A 20,089-nucleotide genomic window follows, 5' to 3' on the forward strand; every position below is an offset into this window, starting at 1 on the left:
AATAAAAAAAGTAAAAGGAAAAGAGTAAAACTAATTAGTAATCAATTATTTTATTTATATCTACATACATACATATATACATGCAGTACATTCATGCCCACACCCAAAGAAGGGTATCATGCAAAGAAAAGAAGAAGGCAGGCGACTCTCATCTCTACTTTGAGACCAAACAGGGTAAAAAACAAAATCAAAACCAAAACTAAAATCATGACGGCGGAAGTATATTTTAAGATAAACAATAAAGAAATGATGCTTAATGCTTACTCTGTATATAAGTATGGATATATTGGCTTAGTTTCCTTATTTGTAATATGCTGCATTTAGACTAGATGGTTTGAGATCTCTTCTAGCTTTTCATTTAATACTTAAAACCCTTTTCAGTATTAAGTCATATGCTTACTTTGCTACATTTTATGAGAGTAATCTGTATTTTTAAGAAGGATATCCACAATGACAGTAATAGAAAGAAGTCTTTTGCAAGTGATATTCTACAGCAAGCCCCATATAATTATCATCACATAACTGAAAGATGAAGAGAATACAAGATTTCAATATGTTTGTTAAATTTTAAAAAAGTGATTAGGCAAAAAGTTATTTGATTAGGTAGAACAATGCCTTGGAAGACTATTTCCAGACGAAGCTATATCCCAGACATATTTTAAAATTGTGCAATATACCCCTGAAAGCCATGACAGAGTTAATCTTGTTTGGGTGATCCTATAAATACTAATATCAAATGAAACATTACACAGGGAGGCATATTATTGTAAAATGGATTCAAAATTATCATGGAAGAGAAAAAAATTTTAAAAATCCAAGTTGAAGAAGTATTCCCAAAAGATATAAAGTCCTTCAGATTCCCACAGTTTAGATGGCATTGTACTAATTGCATCAAACCCCAGAACACTGGGACATCTTCAAGAGTCTGGTTTATCTAGTGTAGAAGCTGAATAACATACAATCATATTGGAATATCCTCAGGCTTCCTTGTTCTCCAGAAAGATGGCACAGTGAATAGAGAGCTGCGCCTGAAGTTAGAAATATCTGAATGCAAAATCTAGCCCTAAGTACTTACTAGCTGTTTGACCCTGAGCATATGACTTCATCTGTTTGCCTCAAATGTAAAAATAAGGATTGTTGGAAGAATGGATTGAAAGTATGTTTGTAAAATAGTAAGTAAAAAAATGCTTATTCCCTCTTTCTTCTTATTTATCCCCATATATTCAAAATAATGTTAAGCTTAACTCATCCTTAACCAAGCTAGCATTCAGGGAGTAACTTTTTCCCTATCAGAAGTTAGAGAATGAATCAAGACAGGGAAATCTTGATTAATCTACTTTACACAGAGGCCCTATTTTTTCAGGCCTTGACCAGAGGACAAACTAAGAAAAAAAAAAGTCTTTGATGAATTATATTAAAAGAAGTATCTCCTAAGGTCAATTTCAAGGAGTCATGGATCTTTTCTGGGGAAGCAGCAGAGAAAGGACTAGGGAAGCTAGTGGCCACAACTCTCCTCCACCAAAACTTGGAAACACCAAAAACTTCCTAATACCTAGAACTAGCTCTGAAAACATCAGTGTAGAAAAAACTTAAAGCTTGAAACAGTGCCCATTTCCTATCCCATCAATCAAAACTCAACTTTAACATAAACTTCAAAATCAAGAAAAATGTAAATAACAACCAAAAACTTACGTAGCATAATTGGAAACTAAAAATTCTAAACCTAAAGAATAAGTGGCTCAAAGAACAGATCATAAAAACAATAATTTCATAAAGAAAATGACTATGAGACAACATGCCAAAATTTGTGGAATTTAGCTAAAGCAGCACTGAGGAAAATATGTGTATTTGTAAATGCATACATTAATAGGAGAGAGAAAGATCAGATCGATGAATTGGGCATGCACCTAAAAGAGCTAGATGAAAATCCTTAAGATCAAAGGATAAAGCTGAAAGCAAAAACAAAAACAAAAAAACAAAAAAAAAACCCTAATAAGCAAAACTAGAAGTTGGTTCTAAGAAAAAAATTGATAAAACATTGATCATTTCGATTACCTCAATTACAGAACAATGAATCTGAATATAATATAAACTATTTGGAAAAAAAAAAACAAACAAACAGGAAAAGAGGAGTCCTACCACATCTATGATGTTGAAATTTAGACCAGGGAGAGAAAAAAACAAAGAAAACTATAGACTAATTTCCTTAATGAATACTAATGCAAAAATTTTATTTTTGCAAGAGGACTATAGCAACGTATCACAAAGACCATATACTACAAGCAAGTGAGATTTATGCCAGGAATGCAGGGCAGATATTGTATATTAATGATATCATTATATAAAATACATCAATGTACAAATTATATCAAATATTATATCAAAATTAAGAAAACCATAAGCATAACTGACCAAATCAATCATAAAAACAACAAAAACCACATGCTTAAATCAACAAATATAGAAAAAGCTATTGATAAACATTAGAAAGCATAGGAATAAACAGAGCTTTTTTAAAAATGGTAAGTAGTTCTATCTCTAAGAGCAAGCATTATCTGTAATGGGAATAAACTCAAAGTCATCCCAATAAGATCAGGCATGAAGCAAGTATATCCATTATCATTACTATTATTTAATATTGTGTTAGTGCTGCTCGGCAATAAAAAAAGAAAGTGAAAGCACAAAAATGAGCAATGTGGAAAACAAAATTATCACTCTGTGTAGATAATATAATGATATACTTAAATAACTCTAAAAAGTCAACTAAAGATCAAACTGAAATAATCAACAACTTTAGCAAAGTTGTAGGATATGAAACAATTCACAATTTTACCAAAGTTGTACAAAACAAAATATATTCACATAAATCATCAAATTTCTATAGACTATAAACAAAATCCTGAAGAAAGGGACAAAAAAAGAAATTCCACTTAAAATAATTGCAGACAGCATAAAATATCTGCCAAGATAAACATGGAGACTATGTGAATACAATTATAAAACATCTTTCACATAAATAAAAACAGAGCTGAACAATTGAAGAAATGTTGGTTGGTAGGTTGGGTTGATTTTGTGTTTAAAGAAAACCAAAAATAGTTTGTCCAACTGTGGTGATCAAATATGCGCTCAGAAGGTCTATCAAGGGTTGAGCACAAGTAGTCCATATGAACATGTAGAATGGAGATTCTCTAAATTTACATGTAGCATGTTTCTTTTGAGCATTGTAATTCTTTGCTCAAAGAACACAGTGCCTTCCTTAATGTGGGCACACAATGCCAGTTATTGCCATGTCCCACAACTTATTGCAATTTTTTTGCAGAGACCTTGAGAACATCCTTGTATCACTTCTTCTGACTTCAAAGAACAAAAGCATTGTCCATTATCCAGACCTGCTCAAACATGCAATCATGAAACAAATAAAAAGAGACCTAAACAACTGGAAAAATATTAATCTTTCTTAGGCAGGTTGAGCCAATATAATAAAAATGACAATTCAACACAGGTTAATTTAATTATTGAGTGCCATACAAATCAAATCTAGTTTATATTAATATTTTATAGAGCTAGAAAAAATTATTTCATCTAGAAAAACAAAAGATCAAGAATATCAAAGGAGATCAATGAAAAAAAATGTAAAGGAAGGAGTCTTAGCAATACCAGATTTCAAACTCTATTACAAAGCAATAATTTTGAAAAATATCTGGAACTCCATAAGAAATAAAATGGTGGGTGAGTATTAGAGATTAGATACACAATACACAATAGTAAAACAAACAAACAAAAAAAACCCCAAAGACCACAGTATTCTATGTTTGATAAACCCAACGGCTCAACACTGGACAAAAATTGCTGGGAAAACTGGAAAGCAGTTGGGCAGAAACTAGATATAGATCAAGATCTCACACCGTATATCTAGATAAAGTTAAAGTGGGTGAATGATTACATGTAAAGGGTAACATCATAAGTAAAATAGGGAGCCATGGGAAAAAAAATACCTCGCAGATGTATAAGGAAAGAGTTTGTGATCAAGTAAGAGACAGAGGAGTAAAGTGAACAACTTTATTATATGAAATTAAAATGATTTTCCCACAAGCAGAACTAATGCATCCAAAATTAGAAGGAATACAGGAAACTGGGGAAATATTTACCTCAAGATTCTCTATAAAGGCCTCATTTCTCAAATATAAAGGGAAGTGAGCCAAATTCATAAAAATAGGAATCTTTTTCCAATTGACCAATAGTCAAAGGTTATGAATAGACAGTTTTCTTTAGAAATCAAAACTATCAACAGTCACATGAAAAAATGCTTTAAATCACTACTGATTAAAGAAGAGGATATGGAAAATTTCAGACACTAATGCACAATTATTGAGATTTATGTTTGAATAGCTCTAATCATTTTGGAATTATACTAACCAAAGGCTTATAAAACTACACATACTCTCTGATTCAGAAAGTTGGTATCCTAAAGATATTACAAAAAAGAGTAAAGTACCTATATGTACAAAAAATATTTATACCAACTCTTTTTTTGTGGTGGTAAAGAATTGGAAATCGTGGATGCCAATTACTTGGTGAATGGCTGGACAAATTATGGCATATGATTGAGATGGAGCACTGTGGAACTGCAAGAAATGATGACCAAAAGATCTGGGCAGACTTACATGAACTGGATGCAGACTGAAGTGAGCAGAAACAGGCAAACATTGTACACAGAAATGACAATAAGGTAACGATGATCAACTGTGGAAGACTTAGCTCCTCTAATCACAGCAATAAAATTCAATTTCAAAGGACCCATGATAAAAAAAAGAAAAATGCAATCCATTCATAGAGAAAACCAATAAACTCGAGGACAGATTGAGGATATATTTTTAAACTTTATTTTTCCTGTTTTATATGTTTACTTTTGCAATATTGGGTGATGTGGAAAGATGTTTTATATGACTTCACATGTATTTAATTGATATTATATCATATTGCTTGCATTCTCAATGGGTGGAGGAAGCAAAAGAGAGAAAATGATTTAAAGCTGAAGATTTAAGACAATGAATGTTAAAATATTTTTTAAAAAAGAGGTATCTTTGGAGTTTACCTTTGACTTCCTTGAAGAATTCAAGTAAAGAAGGACTGAATATTTTCAGAAAATTGATTCTTTTTCTCAAGTAAAAACTTGAGTAATTGTTATCTCTGATGAATCCAACTGTTACTGCCACTGGCTTTTCTTACTGTAGAATTTTATCTTTTGTTTGATAATACTAGAAATTGTAACTGCAAAATGGCTTGTGCATGAGGTAGATTTTCAAAGACAAGATGGTTTTGGGTCCTTTTGGATTTCTAAGTAGAGGTACAGAATTAGAATTATTATAATTAATAATTTTTTCTCTGGCAAGCTTGCACCCAAAATGCATAGTAGAATATTTTTTTCCAAGTATGAAACTAGGTGGATGAAAAACAATGATTTTTCTGGATTATAATTAGCAGTTAGGTAAACAATAAAGTATCCATTTTGGACACTGGAAATGATCAATTAGTTAGTTGGATCCTGAAATACACAAAAGAGAACAAGATGAAAAGTCTGAGAAATTGGAAAAATATTTTAATAACCCCAAGTTTCTCCTAGAATAAATATAATAAAATGCCATTGTTTTAACACTAGTAGTTTACAGTAATGTTATATAGCAACAAACCAGGGGAAATTCTTTTTTGAAGAATTTAAATTTTCAATCTGTAATTCGTGTCAATCAAAGAATCATAAAAAAGAAGAGGTATAAAAATTGTCATTAAAGAAATGTGCAATCCAAAAACAAATTTGGCTCATAATATTTCAGAGAGAAAGAAAAACTCACGGACAGACTGTCTACTCCATTAGAAATTATTTTCTATTTTCAAAAGAACATAAAGAAGATGAATAGACCATTATGTAGATTCCCTGTGGCAAACCTATGGAAGGACATGGATGCAAGTGGCACATGATAAGCAAAAACATATGGACTGCAATCTATATTGCTGGAGGGACATCAATGAGACCAAAGATCCATCCTAGCATTAGAGTGCTGAAACATATTTGTGCAAGAACTATTTTACAGGATGCAGTTTCTTTCACTCCTCTGACTAAAACAAAGAATCGAAATAATAGTTCTACTACCTAGAAAGTCTTTTAAGTGGAAGAATTTTTATATTTACAGTATGTATGCTTTACTTATGGGAATAATTTACAATGATTTCAATTGACACAGGACACATCAGGAAATGTATAAATGTCAAAGCTACATAATAAAATATCTGCTAGTGTCAATAATTGGGAAAAATTAATTTAGCCATGTTTACTTTATACTTCTCCATAAAAGGTGATTTTTTAAAATGCAGTCTTTTCCCTTTACCAAGTCCCCAAAGGATTAGGTCTTATTCATTAGTGTGAAATTCAAATCAATCAACAATTTATTAAAATCCTTTCTCTGTGCCAGTGTTTTAGATTAGGCCTCACTCAGGCCAGGCCAGTCCCTTCATGATTTAACATGGTCTTAATGAAAAAAATTTTTTTTACTTAGTTATGGCAGAAGAAAGATAGTCAACAAAGGCAGACATTGAACACTCCTTAGTTTGATTCAGCTAAAGTGATGCTCCTTGCCTCTAATGATCGAGTAGTCAACCATCAGTGGGTAAGCTTAAAGCAGCTAGTGGCTGCTATGTTATTCTCAGGCACTTTGGAAGTCAAGAGTTTTCAAGCCTTTAAACCAAGCAAACTTTAAGGTTGGTTTTAATACTTTAAAGGAAAAACTGACCTAACTAGAACAAAGACAAGAGTTAGGATAGTGCTGCTACCATAATCAGGTACTACAGAACTTACATAAACATAAACATAGAGAGAATAAATAAAATTAAAGAATTAAATAAAAGAGAGAGGAAAGAAAGAGAGAGAGAGAGAGAGAGAGAGAGAGAGAGAGAGAGAGAGAGAGAGAGAGAGAGAGAGAAAGAGAAAGAGAGAGAGAGAGAGAGAGAGAGAGAGAGAGAGAGAGAGAGAGAGAGAGAGAGAGAGAGAGAGAGAAACTAACAATTGGGGATTAGGAAAAATTCCATATAGAAGATGGTGCTTCAGTTGTGTCTTGAAAGGAGATTCTATAAGGCAAAAGAGAGGAGTCCTTGCCAGGCATAAGGGGTAGCCAGGGCAAAGGTGAACAGAGGGTAACAGAGTATCCTTTCCTTCTTGATTTTAGGTCAGAAAAAGTAGTAGTATTATCTTTACCAATGTCAATTCCTTGATTCCATCCCACACTCTTCATCCCCTTTGATCAACTATTCTCTCTTCCTATTTTCAACTTCCCTTCTGCTTCCAAACATGCTAAGGTCTCTGCCACAGTTAAATACAAACACAAACATACACAGACAGACAACTCCCCCACATACACACCCATTTGATCCACTCAAGCTATGGTACTGTATTTCTCCTTGTTTTCATAGCCAAATTCCTAAAACAAAACAAAAAAACCCAACATACATTTTTGCTTCCAAATCCCCAAATAGGTACTAGGAAAATGTTTGATGCATGACTGATTGGAAAATACGCTGTCCTTTCTGCACTGCAAAAAGTTAGATCCTTCAAAAGATGGAGGTGCTACAGTCCTGTAAAAACAGTGTCAGGAATGCTCAAATTTAGAATGTGCTGAACTTATCTGGGAAAATTAAGAATAACAAATAGGCATTAAGTCATATTAAGAAGAAAAAAGATGATTTAAAAAATGAATATGCTGTCCCTCATAATGGGGGAGACAAGGACAGCAGGGAGTAGGAAAAATTGCTCAATTCTTATTTCAGTCCATTTTCTCAACTAATGAGAATCCCTGGATTTGAAAGAATAAATTTAGAATAATTAATGGATATAGGATGTTCAAGGTAAGTAAGAAGATGGTAAGACTGAACCTAGGAAGTTCAAATCTCATTGTCTAAATGAAGTAAATCATCAGGTACTAAAAAATCTGTACTTAGAAGTCACTTAGGGATATAATAGAACATACCGAAGAACAAAAAAAGGCCAATAGCCTTAATTTCCACAAAAATAGAATACAATCACATCTTAAAACAAGATAAATCCAGGTTACAAGAATTTGATTTTATGAGAAGTTTCACTTACATATTTTTAGCTTGAAATGCATTTCTTTGCATTTACTAGGATGGATCTTGTGTATAACTGAGCATCACAAAATAAATACCTTTGGGGTGAGTGGTCCATAGTACATTAAGTTCTGTTCTCAAAATACTCACTGTTTGCTTGTGTATAATAGCGATAATCTACTGCATCATGCCTTTTACAAAGATGTGCTAAAATTACTCTTTGGATGCTTTCTCATTTTGTTTTCTTTTCCAAAGAAAGTCAATTTGTTCAATATGATGTCATCTGTATTGCTTTCATTATTTGCCCGTATTGTTCTTCGGTTGGGTTTTTTGGCATAAAAAATTCACTTTATAAATACTGAATATAAACGAATAATGTTTGAACAAAACATTTGTTCCAATGAAATGAATGGCAATTAGTTTTCTACTTAAAAGAGATTTCCCTTAAAAAGATTTTTAAAATAACAAAGTAGGAGATTATAGAATGGAATTTGTGAACTATAGGCCATTAGATTTGTTTTCAACACCAATGAAAAAAATTAAGACGTCATTAAAATCTTTCCCTGTTCTTAAAAAATGATTCTCCAGATCTTACTGTCCTTTCAAACTATTATCCTATATTTTCTTTGCTTTTCTCAAATTTCTTGAAAAAAGCTGTCTGGATACATTGCTTTCAATTTGTCTCTCTTGACACCTCAGTCCTTTGAAATATGATTTGTCATCTCATCAATTAAAATTATGTAATGTGCTGCTGTCTCCAGAAGCTGCCAATCACTCTCTGGGAGGAGATCTGCTGTGTCAACTCAAATCTCTCGGACAGATTCTTCTTCCTGTAGAGAGCCGACTTCCCTTCCTGCAGAGAGTAGCCTCAAGTCTCGGCCAGACAAAACTCCCTCTTTCCTCCAGAGCTGCCCTCCTCCCAGAGATGGGCGTGGGATAATGCAAGGGCTTCTGGGAAGAATTACTTCAACCAATGAACTTGCTCCTCTTAGAATTCCTAAGGTGTAAATTCCCTTTAAAGGCCTGAACCAAAGGTCTGAGCCAGAGAGCTGTCAAGTCAACCTGAGTTCTCACCTTGTAATTCTCCAGACAACCTGAGTTCACCTTGTCACTGTCCAGACAACCTGAGTTCTCATCTTGTCACTGTCCAGACAACTGAGTTCTCACCTGGTAATCCTAACAAAATTACTCTTTCCAAAGTTATAAGGATCTCTTAATTGCCAATTTTGAGTTTTTTCCCTCAGTCTTAATTAGTTCTTAATCTATTTGATACATTTGAGACTATATCAAATTTATATGTGTTTTTATATAACACTTGTTTTTTCCTCAGAAGATGCAAGCTCACTCACTAAATACTATACAGATTGATTCATATTTATATCCCCAGAGCCTGGCATAGTGCCTGGCACATAGCAGGTGCTTGATAAAAGACTTGTTAATCCACTGACAAAAGGCTAAAGGTTAAAGAGAAATGTTTTTTTTTTTTTTAATTTGGCATGTTTAAATTTTTAAAAATAATAGTTCTTTATTTTTCAAAATATATGCCAATATAGTTTTCAACATCCATCCTTGCAAAATCTTGTGTTCCAAATTTTTGTTTGTTCCTCACTCTCTATCTCCTCCCTCCTCTAGACAATAAGTAATTCAATATAGGTTAAATGTGTATATTCTTCTAAACATATTTACACATTTATCATCTGTGCAAAAAAAATTCAGATCATAAGGGGAAAAATGAGAAACAAAAATGAGAGAGAAAACAAACAACAATAACAAAGAGGAAAAAACTATGTGGTGATCCACATTCAGTCTCCATAATTTTCTCTCTGAATGTGGATGGCATTTTCCATCAGAAGAGAAAGTTTTCATATATATACAAACATATTTATAGCAGTTTTTTTTTTTAAATAGACAAGACAATCAAAGTATAAGACTACAATTAAGAAATGGCTAACCATACCCATGGGTATATGAATGCAATGGAATGTTACTGTTCTTTAAGAAATGAGAAAAGATTAAGAACATAGAAAACATATAGTATCTCATTTAGAAAACAAATAACTTATAACACAAATCAAAGAGAGATGATTTAATAAATAATGGTTAACCTAAAAATTATAAGCAAATAAAAAGGCTAGACATACTATTTCAAGAACTCTTAAAATTGCCAAGATCTCTTAGAATTAGAGGGCAAAGTGTAAAGAAATAATCTATCAGTTACTGCTGAAAAGAAACTCCCAGGAACAAATACAGAACTTCTTGGGAGTGAAAAAAATGTCGTTAAGTACCTAAAGAGAAAGAATTCAAATTAAAGTACCAAGAAACCACAATTAGGCTTACAAAAAAATTTAGCAGCCATTACTAGAAGAGATCATAGAATATCTTGGACCAAAAGCAAGAGATATAGGCTTACAGAAAAACTGAACTTTTATAGAAATAGATCAATAGATAGAAATACATCAGAGACAAATAGAAACTTTGAAATACAAAAAGAGGAATCAAGAAAAACATAAAAAGGTAAAATACAAGTGAATAATCAAAATAGACTTTATATAAACCACTTAGATTCTAATAGAGGAAAGGAGATATGAGACAATGAGAAAGATACAAGCATTTCTTCAGAATCCAAATGTTATCAATGAGTCAAAAAAGACAGAGAGCCTAGAAGTGATTTTGTTATGTTTTGATTATTTTAAAAGAAAGTAAAGATAAGGTTAAAAACAAAAACTATCCCAATCCATACAAATATTTCAATAGATTCAGAAAAAATCTTTGACAAAATGCTCTAAAACCCTATAATATATAGGTAATGAAAAGATATTATTTAATATAATAAAATTATCCTTAAAAAGTAAGCATCATATGCAATGGGGATGCATTAGAACTTTTTTCAATGAATATATGACTAAAGCAAGGATGTTCACTTTCTATTATTTCACACATTCTAGAAAGCCTAGCAATAGCAATAAGACAAAGGAGTTAAAAAAAGATGAGATGAAAACTTCCTATTTGCTTAACACATAAAAGTTTTATTTAGCAAATCCTAGGGAAGTAGCAAAGATACCAACTGAGATAGTTAATAGCTAAAGTTGTAAATTATAAAATAAGCCCACAAAAACCAAAAGCATTTTTATATGATAACAAAATTCAAGAAGTAGCAATAGAAAGGGAAATCTCATTCAAAAAATTAGAAAATTCATAAAATATTCATCTCTTCTCATAATAAAGTATATATAATATTTTATGGATTTAATGACAAAGTGTTCATTAAAGAAATAAAGAACTTTAATAGCTGGGGGAATAGTCATTGATCATGCCTGGGTGATAGCAATGTACTAAAAATGAAAAAGGCTAACAATATTAATACACAAATTTAATGCTATACCAATCAAACCATCAAAAGGTTAAATTATAAAATGTTACAAAATTATAACAAAATTTATTTGGATAAGCAAAATGTCTGGAATATCAAGGAAAATGATGAAAAAAAGTTGGCGATAAAGGAGGCATAGCATTTCCAGATTTAAGATTACATTATTAACTAGCAGTCATCAAAACCATTAGGTACTGGTTTTAAAAAAGAGAAATACATAAATGTAGTACAGAAAATAAGGGGAATCAAAGGGGGGAAGGAGGGAATGCAGGTATATAATAGCCCACAGTTGGTAGTTATCCAAAGTACTTATGAAAAAATTTCTGATTTGATTAAAAATAGCAGGGAAAATTAAAAACCAGACTGGTACAAATCAGCTTTACATCAACATCTTACGACATTCCACAATAAATTCAAAATTAACACATGACCTCAGTATTAAAGAACATATAAAAAATTAGAAAGACAGATCATACGCCTTTCACAGCTGTGAGAAGAAAAGATATTATTAACCTAAAAAAGATAATTTTGATTACATAAAACTTAAAAAAGCTTCTGAACAAACAATATTAATGTATCTAAGATCAGAAGGGAAACAGTCCTATGGGGACTTTATATAATTTTTTTTAGATGAGGATTTGGTATTCAAAAAAAAAAAAAAAAAAAAAAATATATATATATATATATATATATATGTGTGTGTATGAGTTACATTGTATGTATATATTATACATAATTGCATATGTAATAGTTATATTATGTATTATTTGGATACTCAAACTAGGGACACATGAATCAGAAAATGATGAATACTGTTGTTGTTTTTTTAATATCCTAGCTTACAAAAGAGCACCCTAACAAACTGGTTAGGAAGCTTAGAAAGGCTGTTTCAATTCATTTTATGATGTCATGAATGCAAGACACCCCAACATACGAAACACCAAGTCCTGAGAAAATGTCATCTTGTGTACCTATGGCTTGTTTTGAGGACTATACATTCAGGAATTTAAAAACTTGATGGAGCTTTTTTTTTTTTTTTTTTTTTTTTTTTTTTTTTTTCATCTATTAGGTTGTTAACTCCATGGGAGTAGGAAATTGGTTTCATTCTTTGTATTTAGATGCCAGCCTCTAGCACAGTAACAGGAACTTCATTAGTGCTTGCTGATTATTTTGCCAGTAGGCCTGTGAAGAGTCAATGGACACCTGTGGGGCACATGAATGATTATTTTTTTCTAGACTTTGCTAATGCAAAGGAAATCTTTCCTGGTATCATTAGCTACAGGTACCAACTTTCTCAAAGTTATTAAATTTTATATTTATTTTGCATATACTTAAATATAACATTACCCTGTACAGACTCAATATCTTTCAGGACAAGAATTATTCCATTTCTGAATTTGTTTCACCAGTGCTGCTTGTTACATACTGGATCCTTCACAGATGCTTAGGTTCTTAGAATGTTTCTCAAAGCCTAGTTATAAGATCATGAGTGTTGGTCCTCATATTTATGACAACAGGTCCAAGGAATCAACTATATGACAAGTCAAGACTCTCTCCCACTTCCCTCTTCAACCAATTATAATAATTAAACATTTTAAAGGATAAATCTGGGAGAGGAGGTAATAGTTACATCTTGCTTCCTCATCAGTCTCTAGCCTAGAATTCCAAGGAAACAAAACAAATAAACAAACCAAAACAAAACCAAAAAAAAAAAAAAAAAACCAAAAAACCCCCAAAAACCTGACATACAGGGATTGGATATTTCTTAGATAAAAGTGAGCTAGGAAGCCATCCTTGGTGGTTGACATCATTACCAGTATTCTATAATACCTGTCTACCAACCCTTTTGAGTCTTTGTTTATTTCTAAAGATTATTTCTCAATATTTGGGTATGGAAGTTTTGTAGACAAGTTGTTTTTCTCCTTCCCTAATATAGAAACAAATTCACCACAAAATCACTCATGAGGAAAGGCAAGGATAACAAATATATAAATGAAAACAATTTTAATAGTATTTTATTTATCCAAATATATATAAAGATAGTTTTCAATATTCATTTTTGTAAGTTTTTGCATTCCAATTTTCTTCTTTCCTTCCTTATCTCCCTCCTCCCCAAGAGAGTAAGCAATCTGATATAAGTTAAACATCTACAATCTTTTTAAACATTAAAATAATTAAAACTTAATCATTTTCATTTTTTAAAACAGTCCTACAAATGATTCCAAGGAAATCACAAGTTCAAACCTTATCCCAAAGATCTAAGAAAATAGCACTAATTAATACAGCAATATTTTTTTAAAGTATTCTTTAAGATGAAATTAGAGTTATATCAGGATTGTGAAAATAGTTCAGCATTAAGAAAATCACATAAGCAACCAAAATTTACATGGCTATATCTATAGATGTAGAAAAAAAGCTTTTGAGAAAATAATGCATTAAATAACTTATAGTAAATTCAACAACCACCTATTAAGTGCCTAAAATGTACAACATATGATAGGTGCTGAATATACAAACAAAAATTAAATCATCATTGAGCTTACATTTTAATGGAGGGGAGATGTAAAACATGAACACAAATCAGTAAATGCCAAGAATATAGAAATTAATTTAAAGAAAGAGAGTAGTAATAACTGAGAAGAACTGAAAGTCCTGGTGTGCCTTAGTCATGTTTTAAAAAACAAGAAGATAGCATACATTTCATAATAGAGGAAAGGGTTGAAAGGAGAACACTTTTGCAAAAACACTAAGGCTAGAAATAAGAGCAGACCAGTTTGTCTAGAACAAGAATATGTATGAAGAGAAGTTACAATAAAATAAAATTAGAGAGGAAAAAAGGAAAGGAAGCAGGTATTTATTAAATGCCTATGATGAGACATGCTCTTAACAAATATATTATTTTCATCTAATTCCTCCAACAACCCTGGAAGAGTTCCAATTCCTACGTCCTTTAGTACTCTGTCCTTTATCCCATTCACTTTCCCCTCTCTCCAATTTCAATTCTACAATCATACAGTTCAACTCTACACAATTCTCTTCTATACTCAAATTCTACTGATCCCTTGTTAAGCTTCATTTCTGAATTATTCTCATTATCTGACATCTTCTCTTCATGAACTACTAAATGAAATCATAAAAATATGACTAGTTACATTAAAAACTTTAACAATACAAACAATCCTTTTATTATTCCCTTATACGCTAGCTTACTCCCCCCACATATGTGTGATCCTGGGGAAATCACTTAACCCTGTCTGCCTCAGTTTCCTCTTTTGCAAAAATGAGTTGTAGAAGGAAACAGCAACCACTTTAGTATCTTTACCAAGAAAACTCCAAATGAGGCCATGAAGAATGGAACATGACTGAACCATAACAGTCAACCCAGGGGGAATATAGACCTAATCAGTGAAATCAAAGATCACTGAAATGCATCCTCCTTTTATATCTTTCTTGACCTCTCTGCTGTTGTTGACACTCAATTACTCTTAAGCCTTGATACTCTGCTCTCTAGGTTTTTGAGACATGGTATAGCTTCATTCATGTCACTTCTGATAATTGTTAGGAGTCCCCCAGCCTCCAGCTTGGCCTTCTTTTATTCCCCTCTATAGTATTTTACTTGGTGATCTCATCAACTCTAATGGTTTCAGCTATCATCTCTCTCCAGAGATGACTATTAGATTCTACTTGACCAGCTCTAATTTCTCTCCTGAATCCAGACTTGCATCTCCAACTCCCTATTAGACATCTCAAATCAGATGTTCCATGGGTAGCATAAATTTCAGACTCAAAACTAAACTCATGACCTGTTCCCACACCCATCTTTTTCTGACTTCCCCATTACTGTGGGGAGTACTACATTTTTGCTGTCACCAAGGCTCTCAGTATCATCCTCTACTTTTCATTCTCTTACCACCGACTCCAGCTCCTTTCTGCCAATCAGTGTCAGGTCCTGTCATTTCTTCCTTTACGTGCCTTATTCTCTCTTATGACATCACATCTCTCCACATGTATGCTCTCATTATAGGATGCTTGGACTACTTCAACAGCGTTTTCTTTTATCTCATAGCCTCATGCTGATATGATACTTTTCCATATTATAAGAATCCAACAACATAACAACTCAAACTCATAAATATCAAGGGTGAGACTCTCAGAAAATTTACATGAATTCTGCAAAGTCATACAAATGATAATTATTCAAGAAAGGCCTCAAATTTCTTTTGATTCCTTTAGTACCTTTTCCACTCTATTGCTCCTATGTGTCACGTTCATAGATGCATAATAAACCCAATCCACTGCTAAAGAGTTTTAATTCTATCTTTTTAGAGGGCTGAGTTCTAGTCCCAGTCCTACTACTGATTACCTCTATAATTGACTCCAATTAGTTCTCTACTCAAAGTGATTTCAAAAAGCTCAGATATGCCATTATCCCCTACTCAAACTCTAGTGGTTCTCTGTTACCTCTGTGATCAAATAAAATGTCCACTTTTAAAGTCCTTCATAACTTGATCCCTTCCTACCTTTTCAGTCTTTTTACAACTTATTCCCTGCCAAGAACTCTATGATTCAATGGCACTGGCCTCCTGGCAACTCCTCCATCTTCTGCCTCCAAGTCTTAGGCTGTCCTCTGAAAAGGAAATCAGTATTGATTACATAGATTTATTTTTAATTTGATTACAGAATTAGGAAAAACATTTTTCTTTCATTTTTTAGGAAAAAAAATTTTTTTTGGGGGGGGAACCTCTTTAAGTCAAATAGACATTTCTCTTATACAAATATTTTTAAAATATGATTTAGTAGGGAACCTAGAAGTAGAATTCTTTAGTAGGGATTTGTTCTAAATAAATTTAAATAAAAAAAAAAAAAAAGAGAACAGTTAAGAAAGACTTTGCTAAATTATATCTATCTTATACACACATACACACACACACACACACACACACACACATACACACACACACACTTTAAATAGGTGAACCCAATAGGCAAATTAGACTAAAGCAATTTTATACTGCTACTAAATTACATTTCTTTATTGATAAGATCATAAAGATATTAACACAAACAATAAAGAGAAAAATTAACCTTAAACTAACCCAGGACTCAAGCATATAACTATCATAAATTGTATAGTTAATAAAGAAGATGAGTAACATCTTACTTCAAAATCTGGAAAAAATTTAGAAGTTGAGGCCTGATTTAATGTTGTGCCAAATCTTGTTATATGTTCTATATATGTTCGTTTTATGAATGATAGAACTGAATTTAAGAATGGTGGGTTACTTGCTTCATATAAAAAAAGAACCTGACACAATTAAAAAAATGGGAAATCTGTGCTGTCTTATCTACCAGCAATGTTTCCAAGCATTTGTTTTAATCTAAATCTGTGCTGTCTTATCTGCTGGCAATTTTCCAAGCATTTTTTTTTTTTTTAAATCTATGTTTTGTTCTGTGCTCTAATAAACCAAGGAGAAAAGAGTGTTTAAAAAAAAAAAAAAAAAAGTAAAACTTTGAAAAAAAGTTTTCAAAGAAATCTCTCTTCTCTCTCTTTATTTCCCACTGGCCACAGTAAAGGTTGCAGCAATGAAAAACAGATAAAAAGTAAATATACAGACTAAATGTGTTATTCTCTTCTGGAAAATTCAAAAATTATGATTTGAAAAATTTTATGAAGCATTTTGACAAGCCTTTTAAGTTATGTGCATACTTCATAAAGTCTAATGAAAATAATAATTGACAGATCAGTTATTCCAGAAAGGAAACTTTAAAATACTTTGGCTGAGCAGGAGGAATACAGAGAGGCTTGGAGAGACTTAAATCAACTGTTGCTGAGTGAAATGAGCAGAACCAGAAGATCACTATACACTCCAACAACAATACTGTATGAGGATGTATTCTGATGGAAGTGGAAATCTTCAACATAAAGAAGATCCAACTCATTTCCAGTTGATCAATGATGGACAGAAATAACTATACCCAGAGAAGGAACACTGGGAAGCAAATGTAAATTGTTAGCACTACTGTCTATCTACCCAGGTTACTTATACCTTCGGAAGCTAATAATTAATGTGCAACAAGAAAAAGGTATTTACACACATATATTGTATCTAGGTTATATTGTAACACATGTAAAATGTATGGGATTACCTGCCATTGGGGGGAGGGAGTGGAGGGAGGGAAGGGATAATTTGGAAAAATGAATAATAAATAAATAAAATAAAAAATAATAAAATAAAATACTTTGGCTGATTTTAAAGCTGCAGATTGAATTTTAAGAACTGTTTTATTAATAACGTTATCTGTTCAGAAGAGAGTCAGGGAAACAGAGATTAAGTAAAATTCATAAAGTGTTAAAATAAAAACAACTTGGGAAATTAGAGAAATTAGGTTAAGACTCATGCAATTTAAATACTTTGACAACTTGAGAGAGGTAGAAAAAAAAATAAAGAAAAAGAAAGTGAGAGATATTTGCTAAACCCTATGCAATTTTTGTTGGCCAGTGTGAGTCTGAAGTTTTGGCCAACATTCTGCGAAACTGATTTTGACTTTAGTGTAGATCAAAGATATAATTAAAAACTGTACTTAAAGTTGGAACAGAATTTTTGAAGAGAAATGTGAATTTTTATTATTAGAAAGTAGAACAGAAAAATTTAGACTATCTTCATATTCCAAAAGAATAAAAGTAAATGGAGAGTTGGGATTTTTTTTTTCTTTTTGACCTGACTTTTCTTGTGCAGCATGATAAATATGGAAATATGATTAGAAGAATTATACATGTTTAAACAATACTGGATTACTTGTTGTAGGGGAAAGCAAGAGAAAATTATGGAACACAAGGTTTTCCAAGGGTGAATAATAAAAAAACTATCTTTGCATGTATTTTGAAAATAAAAAGGCATTATAAAAATTAAAATAAACTTTCAGAACTTGAGGGGTAAAAAAATGCTGGCATGTGATAAACACTACATAAATGAACAATTGCTACCTCTTTGATTACTCCACACTGGTTAACTCTACACTGGGTTTTGGTTCCATTTTGTATGATTAATAAAACACCAAAGTAATAAATGATTTTCCCTGTAACATAATTTTAAAATGCACTCCACCAAATTATTATCATTTGAATTATAATGTTTCATGTTTTAAATATTTTATATATTACACAAAAATTTCTCTTGTTAAAAAAAAAAGTTAATCATAAACGTATCTGTTACAGAATGTGACAAATTTTGAAAACTTAATATTTAATGAGGTACTTTTGTTTTAAATTAAAAAAACAATAATAATAATGATAATGATAGTAAAAGACTTACAGTTGGGAAAAAAGCATGGTAAAATCCTCTGAAGAGAGCTTTGTTTGTGAAATTCCTTAGGATCAGTCCTGCTGAAGGTATTGAAAACTTTATAGTGCTGTAGTTTAAGGAACTTCCAGACAAAGAAATGATTTTCTATGGATCAAAAGGGGAAAATGAAAAAAGAATCAATGAATATTGATCACTTTTACTTTTAGTTTGATAATAGGATTAAACTCCTTTCTTTAGGAAAAGTGAGCTCTAACAGCTAAGCCAGACTAACATAGATAATAGTTCCTTAAGTCTAAATTACCTATAGATTTAGTGAAGAGATTGAGAAAACTTCATCATTTAGTAGCAGATAAATTAGAGTAAGACAATCAAACAATTATAGGATTAGCCTTTTTAAAGGCTATGTCCATTTTGAGGTTAAGTTCTGCTGTTCAGTATTAGTAGATACACTCCTTTTATTCTTGAGCTAGAGTCTAAATAATGGAATGCTTAGAGCAATGAAATCTTCTAAGAAAGCTGGGCGTTGGATGTGTGTAACTACTGACCATAAGTTCCTCTTTCCCAGAATGCTTTCTGCTTATAAAAGGTAATAAGGTAATGACTTCTGGGATAGAATAAGGAAAGCCTAGGAGAAGCTAAAAAGTCAGGTGACCTGCCTTGTCCAATTGATTCATGTTTAAAAAAAATTTGTCATTTTTAAAATTTCTCGTTGTTATAAAAAATTTTGTAGGTCACTCCTTGACACTGACCTCTAAGGAATCAGATGACCTGAATTAACATGGAAATCCTAACCTTGCAAATTAAATTACAGATGCTTAGTAACTTTGTCCTCAATTTCCTTTTTATTTCAGATAATTGATTTTTAACATTCATATACTTGGAATTCCCTCCCTCATCTATGTCTTTTGGCTTCTTTCAAGTCTTAGCTAATGGTCAACTTTCTACAAGCAGTCTTTAAGCTCTTTTCCTTCTGAGACTACCCCAAATTTATCTGGAATATATCTTATTTATACACAATTCTGAGCTTCTTGAGAGCAAGGGTTTTTTGTTTGTTTGTTTTGTTTTTTTGCCTTTCTGTGTCTCCCCAGTGCTTAGCACATAAGAGATGATTTATATATGTGTATATATATATATATATATATATATAAAATCTATTAATACTTAATAGATTTAAAAGTTAAAATACAACAAAATGGTAACATTAAGAAATCATTAGCTGTGATTAAGTCTTTATATAACTTATCTTGTTAACCAAAACTAGGCAGCTAACTGAGGACTGTAGAAAAAGGTCAAGAGCACAGAT

The 20,089-nt window shown here is 31.8% G+C and overlaps 1 protein-coding gene across 4 annotated transcripts in view; it reads right to left on the reverse strand.

Annotated features, from left to right (window-relative positions):
- The window catches only part of SLF1 (SMC5-SMC6 complex localization factor 1), an 89,738-nt gene that overhangs the window by 65,038 nt on the left and 4,611 nt on the right, over positions 1-20,089 (reverse strand). For 3 of the 4 annotated variants that reach the window (XM_074282090.1, XM_074282087.1, XM_074282088.1), the window contains exons 2-3: positions 18,796-18,930; positions 16,003-16,109 (exon numbers count right to left, since the gene is read on the reverse strand). The gene's annotated coding sequence lies outside the window, so the exon portion shown is untranslated. The remainder of the gene's footprint in view (positions 1-16,002; positions 16,110-18,795; positions 18,931-20,089) is intronic. The other variant, XM_074282091.1, reaches the window with a different exon arrangement.

The sequence above is a fragment of the Sminthopsis crassicaudata genome, chromosome 1, assembly GCF_048593235.1.
Source record: "Sminthopsis crassicaudata isolate SCR6 chromosome 1, ASM4859323v1, whole genome shotgun sequence".
NCBI lineage: Eukaryota > Metazoa > Chordata > Mammalia > Dasyuromorphia > Dasyuridae > Sminthopsis > Sminthopsis crassicaudata.